Source organism: Triturus cristatus, chromosome 7 (assembly GCF_964204655.1).
Source record: "Triturus cristatus chromosome 7, aTriCri1.1, whole genome shotgun sequence".
NCBI classification, from domain to species: Eukaryota; Metazoa; Chordata; class Amphibia; order Caudata; family Salamandridae; genus Triturus; species Triturus cristatus.
The window spans coordinates 1281051282-1281072408 of record NC_140590.1 but is presented as its reverse complement, the minus strand read 5'-3'; the positions used below and the strand labels follow the sequence as shown (position 1 = coordinate 1281072408).

At 46.8% G+C, this 21127-nt stretch overlaps 7 pseudogenes; all 7 read left to right on the top strand.

Annotated features, from left to right (window-relative positions):
* Positions 1-10559: 10559 nt before the first annotated feature.
* LOC146811876 (5S ribosomal RNA) lies at positions 10560-10678 on the top strand (annotated as a pseudogene).
* A 1007-nt stretch (positions 10679-11685) lies between these two features.
* LOC146811875 (5S ribosomal RNA) lies at positions 11686-11804 on the top strand (annotated as a pseudogene).
* A 561-nt stretch (positions 11805-12365) lies between these two features.
* Positions 12366-12484, top strand: LOC146811874 (5S ribosomal RNA; annotated as a pseudogene).
* A 6183-nt stretch (positions 12485-18667) lies between these two features.
* On the top strand, positions 18668-18787 carry LOC146811873 (5S ribosomal RNA; annotated as a pseudogene).
* Positions 18788-19129: 342 nt separating this feature from the next.
* Positions 19130-19248, top strand: LOC146811872 (5S ribosomal RNA; annotated as a pseudogene).
* A 102-nt stretch (positions 19249-19350) lies between these two features.
* LOC146811871 (5S ribosomal RNA) lies at positions 19351-19469 on the top strand (annotated as a pseudogene).
* A 320-nt stretch (positions 19470-19789) lies between these two features.
* Positions 19790-19908, top strand: LOC146811870 (5S ribosomal RNA; annotated as a pseudogene).
* The last annotated feature ends 1219 nt before the right edge of the window (positions 19909-21127 follow it).

Sequence of the window (21127 nt, the reverse complement as noted above, 5' to 3'; positions counted from 1 at the left end):
ACATAATAACTAGAGAAGGTGAATTACTACCTCCGACAAGAACCCCTGCATCCTTCTTGGTTGCGAAATATGGGTATCATACCTGTATCTGGTTAGACAATTGGGCTAAGTACACTAAAGAAGATGGTGTTTTAGCGTTCCCGGAACATGGTTCATTTAATCTGGCCGTGTTGAGAAATTTACGGGAAAAGATGATGTGTCTAGAGCCTAGACCAAGGCCGACACAGTTCGAGGCATTGGTAGAGATGAGGTGCATGAGCGAGAAAAGCAGAGGAGTGGAGGTAATTATAGGTACATTTTTGGGAGGAAATATGATCGTGAAACTCATCATGATCGAATGAGGAGATGGCGAGATGCTAGTATGTCAGAGGGATTGTATCCTATGAGAACTGTTGAAGAGACGGAAGGGAAGAAAGGTGCGGAAAAGGTACCTGATGCAGAATTAAGGAGGTATGGGGCTAATGACTATGAGGATGAAGTCTTGGATGACATGCTCTATAAGAGACCACCTCCATATAGACCAGAACCAGAAGAGAGAACACCAGTTGCTACTCCCATAAGAAATACTTTATGAATTGTTAAAACAGAAATTGCGACACCAGATCTGGAAAGTGGTAGCTCTTTCATGGAAAGGGAGAGAGAGAGAGAGAGCGAGGAAGAGAGCATGCAATCGAGGATGAGAAAACAAGAGAATTAGCCAGAACCACATCTGAGTTGACTGAGAAAATTAGAGAATTAACAAAGAATCTAGAAGCAGTTACAGTTCCTATAACCATACGTCCGGTTATGCCTATTTTTGATAAGCACAGAATGGGAGAAAATGGTTTGACAGTTCCCTATGTAGGAAATGGTTTGGTTGGTTCTTCAGGAGAGTCAGGAATAAGGACGGAGGAAAATCATTTGAGGCAGCTGAGACATGACACATGTAGTGGAGGATCAGATGTACAGTCTAATTCAGGATTGAATACTGGTTGTTTGGGAGGATCAATTTTGGAACCACAGAGGATGCTCAGCATTTCCCATGAGAGAAAAAGAAAAAATAGTGGATGCTTATCCTATGAGAGAGATTCATGGAAGAGGATATGTACATGTCCCATGGACTAGACAGGATATTTTGTCATTTACGAATGATTTCCCTCGACTGAGAAAAAAGCCCGTCGAGTGGTATAGGCAGGTAGACAGGTTTGTGAAATTGTCAAAAGTGCTGTGGATTGACCTGAATAGTCTGTTTGATATAATTGTTCCAGCAGACTTGTGGGCAGAGTGTAAAATAGTTGTAGATTGGCCTGCTAAGGAATACCCAAGAGATCAGAAAACAGGAGCTCCAGACCCGGAGGTTATGAGAAAATATGAACAGGTTATTGTGTTCCTGAAGAATAAGGTACCCCCTAAAGAAACAGATTGGGTTAAGATAGATCGAACACATCAGGAAACAAAAGAATCAGTTCATGCTTTCTATGAAAGGCTGATACTGGCTTTTAAACAGTTCAGTGGAGATGAACACCTGGGTGATAAGGATTTGAGTCATTTTGTATACAGATTTGTATATGGCTTGAGACCTGAAATCAGTGAAATGATTTGTGAGCACACAGTCGATTGGCAGAGTAAAAAGATTGATGAGATCTTGAGACATGCGAAGTACTTCAGTGATGAAATCGAGGCAAAGCAAAGAAAACTGAAGGAGAAAGCAATGTGGGCACAAGTGAAAGTTGCAGAAAGACAAGAAGCACAGCTGGTTGAACAAGCAAATAATCCAGGAAATAGGCCTAGATATGGAACAGGAAAAGGGAAAGGGAATTTAGAGGAGGCCAAAAAGAAGTTCCCATGTTACAACTGTGGACAATTGGGGCATTGGAGATCCGAGTGTACGAATCCACCATTAGTGAGTAATGAGAATAAATCATTGAATCAACAGGTGCAGAACGAGGGGTGTAATCATCAGCAGCAACAGCAGAAGGTTGTCAAGCAGCAGAGTCAAGAGCCAAAACCGCCCTTGCCGCAGAATAGAGGGTCCCAGAAATATAACCAGGACTCAGGATTCTACAATGATGAGCAGGTAAACAAACCAAGACGTTCAAACCCGGTACAGCAGTACTGGTTAAAGAATGAGGGGAGTGAGTCTGAAGGGGACTACTGACGGTGCCGAAGAGAGGAGGAAGAGTGCATACTTGGAGCAACTCTAGAAATAGACCAGGCAGGACCATTTGTAGATGGGAAAATACATGGGGAAAGTGTTACTTTTTTAGTAGACACAGGAGCGACGAGATCAACTGTCAGGTCAGCAGATATAAGAAATCTTCCTCTCTCGGACGAAGCAATCCAAGTGGTTGGTGTAGCTAATACACAGATTAAAACTCGTCTTACTGAACCAGTAAGGGTAAGGATAGGGAAATTTTCAGATATGCACAGATTTGTGGTCTGTGACACCAGTCCAGTGAACTTGTTAGGTAGGGACTTATTGTGTAAAATGAACTGCACAATTTTCTGTACTCCGGATGGAATAGCTTTTGAGACACCAGATGAGGATGTTTTGTACAGGATGACTCTAGATAATAGAGAAAGTGAGATTGTTGGAACATATGCTGTGTTTAATCCAGATGATTTGCCTCAAGATTTGAGAAACACAGTAAAAGCAGCAGTTTGGGATTTTACTGGAGAGGATGTGGGATTGATGAATAATGTAGATCCAGTAAAGATTACAGTGAAAGAGGGAATCACTTATCCTAATATCCCACAATATAGATTGACACCGGAAATAATTGAAGGAATAACACCTATCATAGATAAGATGATTCAGCAGGGTGTTTTGAGAGAGTTACTGAGTAGCCCATGTAATTCACCGATAATGGGGCTGAAGAAACCAAATGGGAAGTTCAGGATTGTGCAAGATTTGAGAAAGGTTAACAAAATTGTGGTATCATGCTGTCCCATTGTGCCAAATCCGTCAGAGATTTTGTATCAGATTCCTCATGATGCTGAATGGTACACAGTAATTGATTTGTGTCATGCTTTCTTTTCGATTCCATTGCATCATGACAGCCAGCCGATTTTTGCATTTCGGTTTGGACAGCGTATTTTGGCATGGTGCCGTATCCCACAGGGGTATACAGAGAGTCCTTCAATATTCAATCAGTTGCTGAAAAAGTCTTTGGAGAGTTTGATAATGCCTGAAAGTTCAGTACTAGTACAGTATATTGATGACCTACTTGTGGCATCGAAGACACGTGAAGCTTGTGAAGTAGATACCATAGCTCTACTGAATCATCTGGCAGATGGAGGGTTAAAGGTATCTCCAGCCAAATTGCAATTTTGCAAGAAAGAAGTACATTATCTTGGACATAATATTGAGAAAGGTCTGAGAAAAGTGACTAATGACAGGATCAAAATTATCAGAGGAATGAGAGCCCCAATGACCCAGAGAGAAGTAAGAATGTTTCTGGGAATGGTGGGTTATTGTCGTCAGTGGATAAGTAATTTTTCACTGATAGCAAAGCCACTGATTAAATTGACCAAAAGTGAGGTAAAAGACCCATTGGAATTGAATGCAGAACAAATGGCAGCATTTGAAGAATTAAAGAGCAGACTATGTGAAGCTCCTGCTCTGGGAATGCCAGACTATGAGAAGGAGTTTGAATTATACTGTAGTGAAAGAAATGGATGTGCACTTTCAGTGTTAATCCAGAAACATGGACGTCTGAGAAGGCCAATTGCGTACTTCTCATCAACACTTGACCCAGTAGCTGTGGGTTTGCCAGGATGCCTGAAAGCAGTAGCTGCTACATGCAGAAGCTTGGAACAGAGTGAGGGTATAATAATGGGATATCCTGTAAGGGTATTTGTACCTCATGATGTGGCAATTCTTTTGACAAGAAGCAGAACTCAATAAATGTCACATAGTCGGCTGACTAAATATGAGAAAATCATTCTGGGAGCATCAAATGTGACTCTTGAGAGATGTGTGAATGTGAATCCAGCGACACTCTTGCCAGATGCTGAAAATGTGAGTGTGAGAGATGATGTTGATCATGATTGCTTGGATGTGCTTGATTACTGTACAAAACCGAGACCAGACATAAGAGATTTGCCTCTACCTGAGAGTGATTATGTGTTGTTTGTGGATGGATCATGTCTGCGAACAGAGGAAGGTGTGCTGAGTGCAGCATATGTGGTGTGCAAGGTTTCAGAAGTTATGGAAGCTTCGTCTGTGAAAGGAGTTAGGTCTGCTCAGGTAGCTGAATTGGTGGCATTGACAAAAGCTTGCAAGATTGGGAAGAATCGGAGAGTGACTGTGATGACTGATAGTCAGAATGGATTTGGAGTGGTTCATGATTTTGGCCAGCTTTGGCTACAGAGAGGTTTCTTGACTTCGAGTGGGACTCCTATAAAGAATGCTGAAGTGATTGGGAAATTGCTTTAGGCGATACAGCTGCCTAAAGAAATAGCGGATGTAAAATGTGCTGCTCATGGACAGGGAGATGATTTTGTTACTCTTGGTAATCGCTTTGCAAATGACATAGCACAGTATTGTGCAAAGAACAATCATTCGATTAACAAGGGAAGAGAAAAGGAAATGTCTTTTTGTTCTGTGATGTTTACTAATGTCCTGGAAACATGGGATGAGGTGAAGCAGTTGCAGGATGAAGCAGGAGATGAGGAAATGAGAGATTGGATCAAAGCAGGGTGTGCTCCAAGGGAAAAAGATCATGTTTGGATCTATAGGGATGGAAGACCAGTCATGCCAAATTCCATGTTGTCAACAATGGCAAGAATGTATCATGGCCAGGGTCACCTGGGGAGGGATGCCATGATTAGGTCCTTGAAACAAACCTGGTACAATGCAAAGTTCAGGCTGATTGCAGAAAGCATCTGTCAAAGATGTTTGATTTGTCAGCAGTTCAATACTGGAAAGATAACGGTGGTGAGCCTAGGAACAATAGGCAGAGAAGGAGGTCCTTTTACCAGAATGCAAATTGATTTCATTGAAATGCCCCAAGTCAATAGATTGAGGTATGTTCTAGTGGTAGTCTGTTTGTTCTCAAGGTGGGTGGAAGCTTATCCGACTAGGAGAAATGATGGAATAACAGTGGCCAAGTTACTGTTATCCTAGGTACGGGTTCCCAGTGACAATTGAGTCAGACAGAGGGGGACACTTTTACAATGAGCTCATGGGTTTAATTTGTGAAGCATTGAGCATACAACAGAAGCTACATTGTGCATACAGACCAGAGGCTTCTGGGGTTGTTGAACAAATGAATGGCACCATCAAAAACAGAATTGGTAAGATGTGTTTAGCCACTGGAATGAAATGGCCTGATGTCTTGCCTCTAGTTCTAATGACTATTAGATCTACTCCAGATAGAACTACGGGGTTGAGTCCACATGAAATATTGATGGGACGAGCAATGAGACATGCATTCGTGCCTGTCAACAAATTGATGACAATAACTGATGACATGATTTTGGATTACTGTAAAGGCCTGGCTGACGCAGTTCATTCTGTGTTTCACCAGGTTGGAGAAGACGCCACCACACTTGAAAAGAAGCAAGCGCATGATCTAAGTCCAGGGGATTGGGTGAGAATAAAAGTGCACAGAAGAAGAAATTGCTTGGTTCCAAGGTGGGGAAGGCCAAGACAAGTTATTCTGACTACGGCGACTGCTGTGAAGTGTGCTGGAGTGAAAAACTGGGTGCATGCAAGTCATACTCTGAGAGTTCCGAATCCGAAAGATGGGACTGGTAAAGAGTATTTTGAAGAGTCAGATTCCAGTGATGATGCAGACACTGAAACAGTGAGAAGAAAAAAGAATCCTGAAAGGGGGAAAGGAGAAAGAGAGTCAGGTGATTCTTTTTTCTTACCAAGAGAGGCTTCGAGAGGAACATTGAGAACCTCAGGGGAGAGTTCAGATTCTGGAAAGGTGCCTGAAGTTTCAACGAGTGGTGAAAAAAAAGAAGAGGAAAAAACAATTCCGTAGAGACTACACCTGAGTCAGATGAAGAGATTGAGAATCCACCTGAGATTACTCCTGAAGGAGTAGGGTCAGAAGAAGATAGAGAGGGACAGATTGGGGAAGACCCCCGAGGAGGTGTAGGGAACATTCCTGATAAGCTAGGTGAAGGGACAAGTAGACAGCAAGAAGATTGCGTGTCGGAGACCCGAGGAGGGACAGTAGTAGGGAAATCTCAATCGGTGGAGAAGAAGTCTGTGGAAAAAGAGAAAATCGTTGATGAACCAGAGGCAAATGAGATAGAATCGGATGAAAGTGAGAATGAGATACCAGAGGGTCGAGTTCTGAGAAAGAGAACTTGGATCGGAGAAAGAAATAACAGAGAAGTGAAACAGAAAAGAAGTGTAAAAGGAGATCTTTGGCCTAACAAGATAAAGAGGCTAAGGTATCGACTGACACAAGTGAATTCATCGAAAGCTGAAAAGGTGAACGAGGTGTCAAGTCAAAATCAAGCAAAAGAGGAAGAACAAAAGAAATTAAAGGAACCAGAGGGAATCAAGAGAATCAGAAAGCCCAACCAGAAGTATAGGTCACCGGAATGGACGTATGTGGCACTGTCTGAAGAAGAAGAAGAGGCAGAGAGTCAAGGAAATCCAGAGGGGACCTTACGGCGAGTGGTTGAGGAAGAGAAAACTGTTGGAGTCCTGAAAGTCATCTTGACTGACATTGGAGAAGAGTCAGATGCTCAGGATATTGAAGATTTAATACAATTTGATGTTGCTGAAGAAGAAGTGAAGAGTGATGAAAATCCAAATTGAGTGAACTGAAGGAGTCACTTGGAGAAGAGTGAAAAAAAAAAAAGAAATCTAAAAATTAAGCAGATTGAAATAATTTAGTGTTCTAGAAATCCAGTAGTGGTGTAGTAGAGGCTAAGCCAAAAGACACTGTCAAAGTAATAAGATGGCTAACACCGAAAATAATCAAAGTAGATGTACCCTTTCTGAAAAGATGGTGCAGAATGTGCTGCTGCTGTACAGGACTATTGATGCTATTATGGAGTGTACTTGCTTTATTAGTTACTTTTAGAGTTACAATAGACACTTTTGGGATACATACTGAGAATATGACTAACATAGGGAAGAGTTCACAAAAAGTAGTGCCAACTAGAATTAGTAACATATACATACATAAGGATGGGTCAATTAATGATTTTTCGATGTACGAATACGTAAAGACAATGGAAGTAAGGGATTGCTACGTCTGTATGCAATTGCCTGCATCCGTTTCAGAGGGAGTTACTTATCATCATCTTCCGGCTACGTATGGGATTTCATGTAGTGTGTTGAGTAGTGTTTTTTATTTGCTAGGGAAAATAGATTATGAGATGTCTAATAAAGATAACATTTTTGGGCAATTGCCTATGGATAAAAAATTGAATCCTGCTAAAGAAGCTAACATTTTTGGTGAGATTTTTATTGAGACAGAAGAGTTAACATTAGATTACATTTCCAGAAACAATTTAACTTGCAGTTTGAAAGAAGAAGAGAAAGCTTTCCTGAACATGGTAGAGAAAAGGAGAGTGAGCATGCATGAAAAGGCAGGAGGATATAAAATGAGTGAGACAGTGTGGGACCTTGAGATGGGAAAAGAATTGAAGAAAGGGGCCAGTCCAACTTTGGCTTTAGATACACCACAGAAGGGTAAACTATGCATTACTAGAAGGAAATCCCAATATGATAATTATTTTGTTGGGACTAGTGAGTGCCATGATACATACTTTATTGCAACAGGATGGGGATTCAAAGGAGGAGAAGATCCAGTTTTCCCGGGAGTATACTATATTTGTGGGAATAAGGCTTATTACAGGTTGCCTGACCATTGGTATGGCACATGTTATGTTGGCCTGGTCTTTCCAAAGATATTTCATATGGATAGGATAGAAGATGTAGAACAAATTAATCTACTAACACGCTTTAAGAGAGAAACTTGGTCAGAAATTGTAGGAGATATTTTTGGAGCTTTGATTCCAGCAGTGGGAATTTCATTAAACGCATATGGAATTCGGAAGCTGTCAACAGTGGTGGATCGCTTATCGACAAGCACCGCTGGAGGGTTTCTGTTAGTAAACACGGAGATGGTTGCCTTACGCGCCATGTCTATGCAAAATCGACTTGCCCTTGATATTCTATTGGCAAAGGAGGGTGGAGTCTGTGGAATGCTGAAAGTTCAACATTGTTGCACTTACATTCCTGACGAAAGCAGAGACCTAAAGGTCTATATCAGAAATATTACTGATTTGCATGAGGAATTAGTACCACTGGAAGCTGAAAGTATCTGGACTAAGATGGCTAATAAGATGATTGCTGTTAAGAATTTTATTGCTAAGATAAGTAGTACCATTTTTGGTAGAATATTATTTCCATTGACATGTGTGATTGTTGCTTTATTGATTCTTAGATTAGGGTGTTTATGTTGTAGAAGTAGGAGTAGGAGGGGTAAAAAGAAAATCCTAAAAAGAGGTCAAAAAGAGACCCACAAGAAATAGAATTAGAAGAATTTAGGGAGAGCATGTACTTAGAGACGAAAAGAGATGATGAAAGAGAAACCGGTGTATAATATGACACAAAAAGACATTTGAATTTCTCCTAAGAAATGGGAACTACATTTTTTGGGTTGGATTTTTGTGGTGATAATATATCACCAAAGGGGGGATTGCTGGAGCAGGGTTTTCTGTTTAAACCCGAACATCAGCTTATATTTTTGTATGTTATAATTAAAATTACTAAAGAATAATTACTAGATATTAATTGTGTTAAGTGTTCTGACTAATCAATATTACTAATGAAAGAATTACACGTGGGAATGCAATTGCATGGCTTAAATTAATACGTGAACTAAGTTGGTGTTGGTGAGCAGATTAATTAAATATGTGTGGCTAAAGTGCTATTTGTTATGTGTTTGCGCCTTGAAATAATATGCTTTAATGCTTCTTTATGTCGCAGATGGCTAGATAATTACATACACATAAGGGTATTAGTAGGAATTAACACTGTATAATTATTATGATGTAGTAACGTTGTTTTGTGTTTCTTTTAATTAAGATTGTCCATTCTGGCCTATTGAAAGATGGCCGATATTTACAGCCTGCATTTGAGTAGATGAAATACGGAGGGAGGCCTCGCTGAATATGGTTGAATTCCTGACCTCGGCCTCTGACTGTATTAAAAGTTTCCGTGAGGACAGCAGCTCTGGGCTCGTCTCCAGCTATCCTTGGAAAGGAACAGTAGCCACAATGAACATTTTGATAATCTTGCAGTGGCTTCACTATAATTCCGGAGAAGAGCATCTATGAATGTTGCAGTTTTAGTTTGTGCTTCCTTCTTCCGTGTTTTTATTTTTGTGATATTCGAGAGCGGAGGTTTTTTCTAAATGTTGCGAGCCAACATCCTTTCCTGCTCGCTCTGCTCAACGGACGTTTAGAGCTTGTTTGTAACTTTTAATGTGTAAGTTTTAGTATAAATATTGTTAGACTAGAGAGGGTCGAAGGCCACTTCTTCCCGAACTTATGCTCGAGAGGATCGACGCTGATTGAGAGGACGGCGACTCGGGAGACTTTACTGAGAGACCTGTCCTAACCCAGATACGACACTTAGCTAGGATAGGTAATTATGAGAATAATGATTTTGCTATTGGATGACTTTCATTTGAATTAATTTAGATAAAATAACCTTTGTTTGAATTACAGTGTCGGGTGGTTATTTCTCTGTCATTTATTGAGATCTCAAATGTGTTCTTTATTGTTCAAATCATGACTCGAGACAAATCAATTAGGTTACATTGACCTCAGTTTAGATGCAGATTGATTCAGGAGTTCTTTCGTATATTCAGTGTGGATGGAGTATTAGAATGAATGTTGGTATGATGGGCCCTCGCGTATGGTGAGTGTATGTGCGTATGACTGTGGAATTACTCTGTCCATGGAAGTAGGGAGAATTTATATGCTCTGATCTGCAGCAAAGCATGGTCGGGCCTGGTTAGCAACACGATGGGAGACCGCCTCGGAAGATCCAGGTTCTGTACATTTTCTGTTTTGCCTTAGGTGAATGAGGGTGGCTTGTCTCGCTTCCTATTGCCAGCACTGAAGTAGAAGGAAAAAAGCTAAGAGCCTCAAAGTCTGTGCTCTCCTTTCCTATAGCCATATCACCCTGAAAGCACCCGATCTCGTCTGATCTCATAAGTTAGGCACTGTTGGGTCTTTTTTTTACCTGGATTGGAAACCCTTCTGGGAACACCAGGGGCTATAAGCTTTCTTCTTTTTGTTTTGCTTCACGGGAATGAGAGTGGCTTTTCTCGCTTACTATGGCCAGCACTGAAAGTCAGTGCTCTTCATCCCAATGGCTATACCCCCCTGAAAGCACCTGATCTTCTCTGACCTCAAAAGTTAAGCAGAGCTGTGCCTGGTTAGTAACGGGATGGAAGACTGCCTTGGAATGCTAGTTGCTGTACACTTTTTTTTGTTGCTTTAGGTGAATAAGAGTGGCTTGTCTCGCTTACTATGGCCAGCACTGAAGTAGAATGAAAAAAGCTTTAAGCCGCAAAGTCAGTGCTTTTCATGCCTACGACCATACCACTCTGAGAGCACCTGGTCTCGTCTGATCTCAGAAGTTAAGCAGTGTCGGGCCTGGTTAGTACCTGGATTGTAGACCTCCTGGGAAAACCAGGTACCGTAGGTTTTTTTGTTGTTGTTTTGCTTTAGGTGAGTGAGTGTGTCTTGTCTGCTTACTATGGCCAGCACTGATGTCGAATGAAAATAGCTAAGAGCCCCAAAGTCAGTGCTTTTCATTCCTACGGCCATACCTCTCTGAAAGCTCCTGATCTCAGAAGTTAAGTAGGGTCGGGCCTGGTTAGCAACTCGATGGGAGACCATCTGGGAATATCAGGTTCTGTAGGTTTTTTGTTCTGCTTTAGGTGAATGAGTGTGGCATGTGTCGCTTACTATGGCCAGCACTGAAGTAGAATAAAAAAAGCTAAGAGCCACAAAGTAAGTGCTCTTGTGCCTACCGCCATGCTACCCTGAAAGCATATGATCTCATCTGATCCCAGATGTTAAGCAGGGTCAGGCTTGGTTAGTACCTGAATGGGAGACCGCCTGGGAACACTAGGTGATTTAGGTTTTTATTTGTTCGTGTTTTACCTTAGATGAATGAGGGTGGCTTATCTCACTTACTATTGCGAGCACTGACGTAGAATGAAAAAAGCTAAGTGTCCCAAAGTCATCGCTCTTCACACGTACGGCCATACCACCCTGAAATCACCTGATCTATCAAGTTAATCAGGGTTGGTCCTGGTTAGTACCTTGATGGGAGACCGACTGGGAATACTAGGTGCTGTAGGTTGTTTTGTTTTTTTGCTTTAAGTGAATGAGAGTGGCTTGTCTTGCTTACTATGGCCAGCACTGAAGTAGAATGAAAAAAGCTAAGATCCCCAAACTCCGTGGTCTTCATGCCTACGGCCATTACCACCCTGAAAGCATCTGATCTCAGAAGTTAAGGAGGGTTGGGCCTGGTTAGTACCTGGATGGGAGACCGCCTGGGAATACCAGATGCTGTTTTTTTGTTTTGCTTTAGGTAAATGAGGATGTCTTGTCTCGCTTTCTATGGCCAGTACTGAAGTAGGATGGAAAAAGCTAAGATCCCCCAAAGTCAGTGCTTTTCGATCCCCCAAAGTCAGTGCTTTTCATGCCTACTGCTATACTACCCTGAAAGCACCTGATTTTGTCTGATTTCAGAAGTTAAGCAGCATCGGGCCTGGGTAGTACCTTGATGGGAGAACGCCTGGGAATACCAGGTGCTGTAGGCTACTTTGTTGCTTTGCTTTAGGTGAGTGAGGGTGGCTTGTCTCGCTTACAATGGCCAGCACTGAAGTAGAACGGAAAAAGCTAAGAGACCCAAAGTCAGTGCTCTTAATGCCTACAGCCATATCACCCTTAAAGCACCTGATCTTGCTTCATCAAAGAAGTTAAGCAGGGGCTGGCCTGGTTAGTTCCTGGATGAGAGACCACTTGGGAATACCTGGTGCTGTAGTCTTGTTAATTACTTTTGTTTTGATTTAAGTGAATGAGTAGGGCTTGTCTCTCTTACTATGGTCAGCACTGAAGTAGAATGAAAAAGGCTAAGATCCCCAAACTCCGTGCTCTTCATCCCTACGGCCATAACCACCCTGAAAGCACCTGATCTCGCCTGATCTTAAGCAGGGTCGGGCCTGGTTTGTACCTTGATGCGAGACCGCCTGGGAATAACAGGTTCTCTAGGGTTTTTTTTGTTCTGCTTTTGGTGAATGAGATTGGGTTGTCTTGTGTACTATGGCCAGCACTGAAGTAGAATGAAAAAAGCTAAGTGCCCCAAAGTCAGTGCTCTTCGTGCCCATGGCCTTACCACCCTGACAGCACCTGATCTTGTCTGATCTCAGAAGTTAAGGAGGGTTGTGCCTGGTTAGTACCTGTATGGGAGACTGCCTGGGAATACCAGGTGCTGAAGGCTTTTTGTTTTGCTTTAGGTGAATGAAGGTGGCGTGTCTCGCTTACTATTGCCAGCACTGAGGTAGAATGAAAAAATTAAGAACCCCAAAATCAGTGCTCTTCATGTCTATGGCTATACCACCCTGAAAGCATGTGATCTTGTCTGATCTCAGAAGTTAAGCAAGGTCGGGCCTGGTTAGTACCTTGGTGCGACACCGCCTGATAATAGCGGGTGCCGTAGGATATTGTTTTTGCTTCTGTTTTGCTTTAGGTAGATAAGGGTGGCTTGTCTCGCGTACTATTGCCAGCATTGAAGTAGAATGAAAAAAGCTAAGAGCCGCAAAGTCTTTGCTCTTCATTTCTATGGCCATAGCACCCTAAAAGCACCTGATCTCTTCTGATCGCAGAAATCTGATAGAGACTACTAGCCGCAGATTCCTTCACGTAGAATTATCCGCAGGTGTGAGACTGGATCCGGAAACTTTTGCCACAGCATCCCTGCCCGCCAGGGGCGGGGCGACATCACGCGACTCTCCCCAGGTGTCGTCCGCTCACGTGACGTCAACGAGGTCACATAAGACCCGCCCTGGCGCACCTACGTCAGTTTTTTCCTTTTCCGCTTGCAACGCGGATCTGTTTCAGGCCCCCCATTCTTCCATTCTTTTTTGGTGGGAGCAGTGTGCGAATGCCTTCGGGCTTTAAAACATGCACGTTTTGTGGGCGTCTTATGTCGGCGACGGACCCTCACCTCATTTGCATGTGGTGTTTGGGGGAGGATCCCCGCACCTCGGATTTTGCGGAGTGTCAGAAGTTGAAGCCGAAGCATGAAACTTCTCTTGGTGCGTCTCTCCAGGTCGACGTCCTCCCCTCGGTCTGCTTCGGCGGATGGCTTCAGTTCCGGCTGTAGTCGTCGTCCTCGCCTTTCTCCGATGTCACGTGAGCGTCGCTCCCCGGTGCGTAAGTGTCGCAGTTCGTCCCCGGGGACTGGTTCTTGACCTACCAGGGGCGTGGACGCTCCGGTGATGCGGCCCCACCTATCGTCCTATCCACCGTTTCCTGGTGTTGGGGCATCGAGAGTCCAGATGGAGGCTTACGCGGCGGCTTTGCAGGCCTCGCTGGCATCTCCTCCTCCTTCCCCTCCTGGGGTGTCGGCGGATCCCTCACCTCACGCAGGGCCCTCCACGGCACCGCCGGTGGCTCCGGCACCGACTGGGTCGGATCCAGGCTTGGAGGATGTGGTGCTGTTGGGGTGCGGCTCCTCTGGGGCACCTCCTTCAGGCCACAGTGTCTCTGCCTCGCCGCAAACCCCCGCGGGGATCCCTGTGGTGTCGCGGGAGGTAGCCGGGGCATGGGTCGCATCCCCGAGCCCCTCTCGGTCCCTTGGCAGGGTGGTCCTGTCTAAGGCCGAGGTGACGCCGCTACGGCGCCGGCAGCAGCTGGACCGTGCGGAGCCACAGGGGTCAGTGGCCCCTCCTTGTCCCGCTCCGGGTCGAGGGCAGACCCCTCGCCCTTCTCCAGGCCCCTCTCGTACCTCCTCACAGGCGCAGCCTCGTTGGAGGGCGAGTCGGAGGTTGTATCGTCCCTGGCGCCGCCACAGGGATTGCCGGGTGACCTTTGCCTCCTTCTGGGCCGCGGTCGACTGAGGGCTTCAGGCCCATCCAGTTCCCCCACGCAGGTGGTTGCCTTGGCGGGTCGGGCCGGCGCTGTTCCGGCGCCGCTCCGAGGTCAGTGCGGCTCCAGCTCCATTCCGGTCCCTGCTCCAGTCTCCGGTGAGGGGTGACTTGGAGGTCCCTTGCCCTTAGACGCCGGATGACAGCGGTGTCCTGCCTCCAGCAGCGGACTCCACGGCTCCGCAGAGGGGTCGTACGGCGGATTCGTCTTCGCACGCTCCTTCTTCTCCGGAGGCAGGCTGCATTTTGGTGTCCTCCTCCCCGGAGACTAGTCGCCTTGTGGTGTCTTTTTCACCGGCGTCGAAGGGTGGCTCCCCGCACTGTCTGTGGCAGGGGTGTCTGTCGGAGGAACGGCAAGTCCCTCATTCTTCGACACCTCCTGACTTCCAGGTCTGGCCCTTGCCCGCCCCGCTTGGCCTCGGGTGCGGCCGCCTTAGTTTGCAGCCGTCGCCCACGGAGGAGTTGCTTTCTCCACCGCGGGGCCCTATGGATGCGGCCTTCACTCATGCGATGTCCACGGCTGTGGGCATCCTACGCATGGGCGACCCGGAGGCTTACTTTCCGGTGGACCATCTGTTGGAGGTCCTCCACCAGGGCTCTGGTGGGAGGGAAATCTTGCTTCCCTTTGAAGGTTCACTCCTTTCTGTCTTGACAGGGGCCTGGAGGCGTACTGCCTCCGGGGACCCGGTGCCTCTGCATCTTCTGCATCGGCACCTTCCGACGCCGCGTGACCCGGCGTGCCTGTCCGTTCACCCCTCAGCCGCCAGACCCCTTCTGCGGACTGCTTTTCCCTCGCTACCGCCCCTGTTGGCTCTGCCGTCCAGGGAGGCCCGCTGGCTGGACACTTGGGGACGCAACATTTTCGCCTCGACCAGCGCGGCCCTGCGGGCCCTTAACACCTTGTGTTTGCTGGCTAGGGCCTCCTCCTGTGTGTGGGACTCGGCTGAGTCTCTGGGGTCTGCAGCGTCCCAGGAGTCTGCTCAGGTGGATTTGCGGCAGCATGCATTGGATGGCCGTGAGCTTGCAGCATTTATTCTCTGCTCCGCTCTGGACGTCTCTGAGGCGCTGGGCCAGGCCATGGCTTCCGCAGTCGCTCTCCGCCGCCATGCCTGGCTTCGGGACGGCGTCTTCCCCGCAAATTTTCGGGAGAGCCTCATTGATCTCCCATTTGATGGCAGCCTGTTGTTTCATGCCCCGGCCGACTCCTCCATCCAGAGGCTCTTGGCAGGGCTCCATCCTCCTCCTCCTCCTCTGTCCCCTCCTCAGTGACTTCTGAGTTAGGGTTGCCTTTAGGTCTTCTTAGGCCAGCACTTATGGTTGTGGAGTATGTTTTTCTGGCCGATTACGTCCTTCCTTGGGACTTTGGCATTGTTGGCTGCTGGACGGCCCCTTGTTGCTGTTGTTGTGTGTGAGTTCTGAAGGAGTTGTTGCGCATACTTGGCCCCGAGATTGGGCCTTCTGCTTTGCTTGGGATGCTGTCGAGTCTGTTGCGGGGATGTTTTTTTCCCCGTGGTTCTTCTGTTTCTTCCTCTGCTGCGGAAGTTCTTCCAAAGAGGGTTCCCCTATATTGGGCCTTCACGTGCCATATGTGGGGCTATGGTAGCAGTCATATGGCTTATGCTCTTCTGGAGGGTTCTGGTCACCTTCGGGTACCTGTTCTCCTTGGTGTTTCCGTAGGTTGCTTTGCTCCCTGAGGTCGTGTCCTCGGCCACTCGAGGTGGTAGTCCGGGCCTCTCCTCTCCCTGCTTCCGTTCTGCGGTCTGGGTTGTCCCTTACTAGGCATTGCCTACTTGGTCTTCCTTGGGCCTCGAGCTGTTCTTCTTGCTTCTGGCCTTGACTGCCGGCATTGTTCTGGCTGACAGGCTGCTCTCCATCTGGAGTGGGCTTGCCTTCTTCTCCCTAGTTTCCTTGGGCTCTCTTGGCTCTTCTTCCTGTCTTGGCATTCGATGGAAGCTGTGCTGCCTTGTGGGGGGGGGGGGGGGTGCGGTGCTTCAGCCTCTGAGCACTTGTCCTTGGATCCTCTGCTGTGGGTGTGCGAGCCTCTTCAGCCTTCTTTCCCTCCTATGTCCCTTGGGGTCAGTGGGGTTCTGCTTGTGGAGGTTCCCATGGCCTGGCAGGGGCAAGGTTCTACCTAGTCCACGGATCTGGTCCCCTGTGGGGCCCTCTGCTCTGCATTGGCTGGTGGGGTCCTTTCGCAGAACCTCCTCCTCCGGGGGTATTGCTAGGGTATCTATTCTACATGAAGGAATCTGTGGCCAGTAGTCTCTATCAGATGTACGAGTTACTTACCTTTGGTAACGATGTATCTGGTAGAGATGATTCTAGCTGCAGATTCCTTCACGGCCCACCCTTCCTCCCCTATTCTGCGAGAACCCTTGGTCTTTGGTACTCGCCTCCCGGTGGGGGCTGTGTCTCCTGTGAGGGCCTTCCTTGTTCTTGACGGGTGGCTCTGGCTGGCGGCGGTTCCTTCCTCCCTTGATTCTTTGGAGGCTGGGGTTTCAGTGTGCTGGTGCCCTGCTGCTCTGGCTACTCCAGGTTTGGGGGGTTTTGCGTCTATCCTTGTCCTCCCTCCCCTCCCTCCTTTCCATTGCTGTCCTCTGGTTTGAGGGTCCTCTGGCCATGTCTTGCCCTTGTCCTTGTGGGTGGTTGCCCTCAAGGTTGGGGTGGCTTGGTGGTTTGTTGTCCCTGTCCGTCTTGGTACTGGTCCCCTTCCTTGCTCAGGATGAGGGGGTGGGCTTCCTCCGTGTGCCATGACTTATGCCTGTTCTTCCCTTCGGGGCACAGGGATGGGAGGTTGTCTATGTGCGGGCAGGGTGGCTGCGCAGGTTTCTGCTTGTTCTTCTTTCCCTGCCTTTGGGGTCTGCGGTGTTGGTACTACCCTGGTGGTGGTGTTAGTCACCGTTTCTTTCCAACTTTTCTGCTCTTAGCACACTGTTCCCATGCTCCCACAGTTTTTTATCTGGTGATTCCGCGTTGTGGTGCGGAAAAGTTCTCAGAAGAAAACTGACCTAGGCGCGTCGGGGCGGGTCTTATGTGACCTCGCTGACATCACGTGCGCGAACGATGCCTGGGCGGAGTCGTGTGATGTTGCCCCGCCCCTGGCACACAGGGGTGCTGTGGCAAAAGTTTCCGGATCCAGTCTCACGCCTGGGGCTAATTCTGCGTGAAGGAATCTGCGGCTAGAATCGTCTCTACCAGATACATCGTTACTGAAGGTAAGTAACTCGTACGTTAAGCAGTGTCGGGCCTGGTTAGTACCTGGATGGGCGACCCCCTGGGAATACCAGGTGCTGTAGGCTATTTTTTGTTTGTTTTGCTTTAGGTGAATGAGTGTTCCTTGTCTTGCATACTACGGCCAGCACTGAAGTAGAATGAAACCTGATTGGGAGATCGCCTCATAATACCAGGTGCTATAGGCTTTTTATGTTGTTTTGCATTAGGTGAATGAGTAGGGCTTGTCTCGCTTACTATGGTCAGCACTGAAGTAGAATGAAAAAGCTAAGAGCCCCAAAGTCAGTGCTGTTCATGCCTACATCTAAAGTACCCTGAAAGCGTCTGATCTCAAAAGTTAAGCAGGGTTGGGCCTGGTTAGACACTTGAGGGGAGACCCCCTAGGAATACCAGTTGCTGTAAGCTTTCTTTTGTTTTGTTTTGCTTTAGGTGAATGAATGGCTTATCGTGTTTACTATGGCCAGCACTGAAGTAGAATGTAAAAAGCTTAGATCCCCAAAGTCAGTGCTCTTCATGCCTACGCGGTACAAAAGGGGGTGGTGATGGACGGAGCATCAGAACCAATCAAACACTCACACCCAGTCAACAGATCTGGGTTTGTTCCATCACCGTTCTTTAGCCCACTCTGCCATCCCAGTTCAGACATGGCCATATGCAAATCAGTCTGACCCTGTGCCTCATGGTAACAGTCCAGCCAGAACTGCCAAGCCATGTCTTCCCTGGACCGGAAACAAGCTTCCTAGGACCGGTTTCTGGCATTTCAGCCGTCTTCAGCCAGGCTTGCTTGAATCCAGTGGCAAAGTGAGCAAGGGACTCACGTCTGAGCATTCCCTGCCAACTTATGGCGAACAAAGCGGTACAAAAGGGGGTGGTGATGGACGGAGCATCAGAACCAATCAAACACTCACACCCAGTCAACAGATCTGGGTTTGTTCCATCACCGTTCTTTAGCCCACTCTGCCACCCCAGTTCAGACATGGCCATATGCAAATCAGTCTGACCCTGTGCCTCATGGGAACAGTCCATGCCACTGGAATCAAGCTATCCTGGCTGAAGAGGGGTGAAACCCCGAAACCGGTCCTAGGATGCTTGTTTCCAGTCCAGGGAGGACCTGGCTTGGCAGTTCGGGCTGGACTGTTCCCATGAGGCACAGGGTCAAGACTGATTTGCATATGGCCTGGTTCAAACTGGAACGGCATGGTGAGCAAAAAAACGATGGATTTAGGCCCAGATCTCTGTACTGGGGTGAATGTACGACATTGTTCTGCATTCTGTCCATCAATTGTTGTTTTTGCAACCTTCATGCCTACGGTCATACCACCCTGAAAGCACCTGATCTCGTCTGATCTCAGCAGTTAAAGCAATGTTGGGACTGGCTAATACCTGGATGGGAGTCGGCCTGGGAATACCAGGTGGTGTAGGCTTTCTGTTGTTTTTTATTGTTTTACTTTAGGTGAATGAGGGTGGCTTGTCGTGCTTACTATAACCAGTACCGAAGTAGAATGAAAAAAAGCTAAGGGCCCCAAAGTCAGTTCTCTTTATGCCTAGAGCCATACCACCCAGAAGGCACCTGATCTCTTCTAATCTCAGCAGTTAAAGCAATGTCGGGACTGGCTAATACCTGGATGCGAGACAGCCTGGGAATACCAGGTGGTGTAGGCTTTTGTTTTTTGTTTTGCTTTAGGTGAATGAGGATACTGACATACTATGGCCAGTACTGAAGTAGAATGAAAAAAGGTAAGACCCCGAATGTCAATGCTCTTCATGCCAACGGCTAAACCACTGTGAAAGCATGTGATCTCATCTGATCTCAGAAGTTAAGGAGGGTCTGGCCTGTTTAGTACCTTGATGGGAGGCTGCCTGGGAACACCAGGTGCCGTAGGCTTTTTTTTGTTTTAGGTGAACGAGTGTGGCATGTCACGCATATTATGGCCAGTAATGAAGTAGAATGAAAAAAGCTAAGAGCCCAAAAGTCAGTGCTCTTTATGTCTATGGCCATACCACCCAGAAAGATCCTGATCTGGTCTAATCTCAGAAGTTGAGCAGGGTCGGGCCTAGTTAGTACCTGAATGGGAGACCACCTGGGAATACCAGGTGCTTTAGGCTTTTTTTGTTATTTTGCATTAGGTGAATGAGGGTGGCTTGTCTCGCTTACTATGGCCAGCACTGAAGTAGAATGATAAAGCTAAGAGACCCAAAGTCAGTGCTCTTCATGCCTACATCTAAACCACCCTGAAAGCATCTTATCTTGGGTGATCTCAGAAGTTAAGCAGGGTTAAGTCTGGTTAGTAACTGCCTGGGAATACCACTGTAGGCTTTATTTTTTATTTTTTTTTAGGTGAATGAGGGTCGCTTGTCTCGCTTACTAATTCCTACACTGAAGTAGAATTAAATAATCTAAGAGCCCCAAAGTCAGTGCTCTTCATGCCTAGGGCCATAACACCCTGAGAGCACCTGATCTCGTGTGATCTCAGAAGTTAAGCATGGTTGGGCCTGGTTAGTACCTGGATGGGAGACCCCCTGGGAATTCCAGGTACTGTATCTTTTTTGTTTTGCTTTAGGTGAATGAGGGTGCCATGTCTCTCTTACTATGGCCAGCACTGAAGTAGAATAAAAAAAACTAAGAGCCCCAAACTCGGTGCTTTTCTTGACTACGTCCATACCACCCTGAAAGCCCCTTATTTTATTTTTATTTTCTAAACAGATTTTATTGGCATTTGGTTCACATAACATACGCTGAAGCATTTTGTATATCAAGTATCAAACATCTGTTTCATAGTTTACATTACAGTACTTTTCCATTCTTCCTATGTCAATATCTGTTTGGAGCAAGTTATTCAACAAGTTCAACCAGTTGTAACTCCCAACCCCCTCCCGCCTAAACAAGTTGCTTAATTCCAAGTTGTATGTGTCAGTGGTGTGTGCTATGCTTTCGTCTATCTGTGCTGTCCTTACTCGGGGCGATGCTTGGTAAGTGGGCAGGAGTGGGGAAAGCGGGGGGTTTCGCATGTCTTAGGGCCTTTACATCTCTTGTATCCCTAGTGTCCCTATTTCATTGTCCCTGTCGTGCGGTGGCGTATTCGGCTGGTCATCTGTTGTGTCATCTAGGTCATCTACAGCAATGTTGTGCTCTAGGTTCTGTCGTCCCCATAGTCCAGTGTTTTTGGAATGCCGCTGCAACACCTCTATGTAGTAGGAAATGTCCCTGCGGGAGGTTAAACTCCTCTCGTAGGTCCTCGAATGGAAGCATTGGGATTCTTTAAAGAGGTCCCGACTACTTTCAGAACTGCTTCCTTCCAGTCATCTAGCCCAGCCCAGTTCTATCCATGCTGTAACTAGCGGAGCATGTCGATGGGTATGTCTGGAGAATAGGGATCCTGCAGCCTGACCTTCGTAGCCATCTCGTCCAGCCCCTCAGGCTTACTGTCTCCTCTTCTGTCTTCCTATGTGGTCCCTGCTTCAGCCTTAGCAATATTTTCGTTAGGACTTGGTGTTCTGGGGCAAATGGTTATTGTACACTGTCTGGGTCTCTGCTGCCCGCCAACCATCCCACAAACCATTGCAGCTGTTCTGTCAGGTAATAAGCCTTGAGGTCAGGTACTGCCAGCCCTCCCGTAGCTGTAGAGCGCTGCATCGTGCTGCTCTTCTGTGCCCCGTACCCCATAGAAAAGTTATGATCTGTGAATTTGGATCGCGGAATGTCGCACAGGGGATCCAAATGGGAAGTGTCCCAAATATGTATAGCAGACATTGTAGCGCCACCA